General features: G+C 40.2%; 1 pseudogene; it reads right to left on the reverse strand.

Annotated features, from left to right (window-relative positions):
- Positions 1-322: 322 nt before the first annotated feature.
- LOC145609762 (small nucleolar RNA R71) lies at positions 323-421 on the reverse strand (annotated as a pseudogene).
- Between the last annotated feature and the right edge of the window lie 2,543 nt (positions 422-2,964).

The raw sequence follows: 2,964 nt of genomic DNA on the forward strand, positions 1-2,964 counted from the left end.
TAGCTCCACCTACTACCCCGGAAAATGACTTCGAAATCCGGCCGGCAATGATCACCTTGATTGAGAGAAGGCAATATAGTGGGGCTAAGAATGAAAGCCCATTGAACCATTTGAAAGAATTTGAAAAATATTGCAACACCATCAAAGTCAATGGGGTCTCTCAAGAATTCATCCGCCTCAAGTTGTTCCCTTTCTCTCTAATAGGAAGATCTTTGGAGTGGCTAGACAAAGAGGTGAAGCCCAACTCCTTGAGAACTTGGGACGATGTTACAAAGGCTTTCTTGTCCCGTTTCTATCCCCAAAAGAAGACGGCGGAGGCAAGAGCCTTGATTCAAGGGTTCAAGCAAAGGCCGAGTGAAAGCCTTTATGAAGCATGGGAGAGATTCAAAGAGTATCAAAGGGAGTGCCCTCATCACGGAATCCCCACATACCAAGTGATCCAAATCTTCTATGGCGGTTTAAGTCCCCAAGGCAAGGCATGCCTTGATGGAGGGGCCGGGGGCCCTATCATGAACAAAACCGAAGAAGAAGTCGTGGACATCATAGAGGACGTGGTCACATATTATAGGGATTGGCAAGATGGGGAGAGAGACTCTTCAAGCAAACAATCTTCATTGTATTCGGTGGACCATCTCAATGCAATCAACAACCTTTCCTCCCAAATGACAAACTTAGGAAAGGAGGTCACCGCAATCAAAGCTAAGTTGGAGAGCACTTCTTCCTCTTCTCAAGCTTCCAATCTTCCCTCCCAATTTAAGGGGAGAGGTAATCTTTCTAACTCTCAACCCCCTCCCTCTTCACATAAATGCCTTTGGGTTGCTTGTTTTGTGATGCATGTGGATCGTATGATCATGACTCTAGTGTTTGTCCAAATGAATGTATTGATAAATTTGACAACAATGAGTGTGAACATGTTAATTTTGTGTCAAACAACAATGTTCAAAGGTTTGATAATCAAAAAGGCCAATGGAATAGGAATTACCAAAACCAAGGCAATTTTGACAACTATAATCATAATGGTGGTTATAGGAACCAAGGGAATCAAGGTTCTCGTGGTAACCATAACCAAGGTTATAGTAGCCAAAATCAAAGCCAAAACTATGGTAATCAAAATCATAATTATGGTAATCAAAACCAAGGTTATGTAAATCATAACCAAGGTAATGGAAACCATAATCATGGTGGTGGTAACCATAATCAAGGTTATGGTTCAAATCAAAATAGGAGTAATTGGAACAATCAAGGAAGGGGAAATTTTCAAAACAATGCTCAAAGAGGTCCCCCACCCGGTTTTGTTCCAAAGACTCAAGGTGAAAATTCCTATTCACAACCTTCTTCTCCTAGGATTACTTTGGAAGAGTTGATTGATAATCAAACCAAGATCATTAACACCTATATGGCGGTTAGTGATAAGAAATTCAATGAGATGATGACCCACAATAAGATGCTTGAGACTTAAATTACCCAATTAGCAAGCACTATTAAGGATTTTGCTAGTCCTTCATCTTTGCCTTCCCAAGGTGTTGAACCAAAGAAACCCGTGTACTCTATTGCCACAAGTGGTGGAAATGACTTTGATGAGGGAGTTTCTTGTTCAAAAGAGGGAAGAGATGAGGGTGGTGCTAAGGAGAATGAAGTGGAAAGGGTTGAGTCTAAGGAAATCTATTGTGAGGTTGACAAAAGAGAAGAGTGTGTTGGTGAAAAGATGAGTGAGATAGAGAGATTTCCCGATCTACCATATCCCCAAAAATATTTGAGATTCAAAATGGATGAGCAATTTGGGAAGTTTCTTGAAGTTCTTAAGGATGTTCATGATTCTACACCTCCTACCGAGCCAATTCCCGACATGCCTAAGTACTCCAAGTTTCTTAAGGAGATCTTAGAGGAGAGAGAGGATTTTGATGAGGGTAGTTCGGTGGAAGGAGGGAAGTGCTTTAGTGCTCTTATCCATGGTGAACTTCCAAAGAAGATGGAAGATCCGGGGAATTTTTCAATCCCTTGTCAAATTAAGAGAATGGTTTTTGAAAATGCTTTGTGTGATCTTGGGGCTAGTGTGAGCATTATGCCCTTTTCGGTCTTCAAAAGGCTTGATCTAGGTGAGCTTCAACCATCTAAGATAACACTTCAATTGGCCGATCGTTCTATTAAGCTTCCTAAGGGAAGAATTGATGATGTCCCTTTAAGGATTGGAGAGTTTGTCTTTCCCGTGGATTTTGTTGTTTTAGAGATTGAGGAGGATGAACATATTCCAATCATTTTAGGGAGGCCTTTCTTAGCTACCTCGAGAGCTTTAATAGATGTCAAAGGAGGTCAAATTACTTTGAGGTGTGGGAAATTAGAAGAGAGTTTTAAGTTGAAACCAATGCATGAGTCTTTATCTTGTGTGCAAGATATCGCATGTGCTAGTTTTTCTCGTTCCATTGATGGTATGTGCATGATTGATTCTTCCACTAACAATGTTTTTGAGATTGTTGATGATGTTTGTGCAAGTATTAATGATGTTAGTGAAGAGGAATTTGTGATTCAAAAGCCAAGGGATGAGAAAGATATTGGTTTTCCAAATTGGTTCAAACTTAATTCTCATGAGGAAGAGAAAGCTTCCATGACTAAGGATGTTGAAGTCAAGCCGAAGAAAAAGGCCCGTGACTCGAAGAAGGCAAGGAAAAGGAAGAAGTTGAGAAGTGAAAAAGAAGAATTTGAAAAGAATTTTGTGAGAGTTTCATCAAGCAATAATGAGAAGTTGCCCAAGGTTGAAGAAGAATTTGCTTTATCAACCACCTTGAAGAAGGTGGTGTTCTTTGATCCTCCATGATTAGGGGGAAGGGTCGAGCTTAGGACCTTAAGCAAGCGCTTCCCGGGAGGCAACCCGGAGTTTCTAACCTTTCTCTTTGATTTTTGAATTTTCTCATTTTTGTTTCTTTTATTACTTTGTCTTTTCTTTTACTTTTCTACTTATTTGGATTT

This window comes from Chenopodium album, chromosome 23, assembly GCF_948465745.1.
Source record: "Chenopodium album chromosome 23, dcCheAlbu1.1, whole genome shotgun sequence".
Lineage (NCBI taxonomy): Eukaryota > Viridiplantae > Streptophyta > Magnoliopsida > Caryophyllales > Amaranthaceae > Chenopodium > Chenopodium album.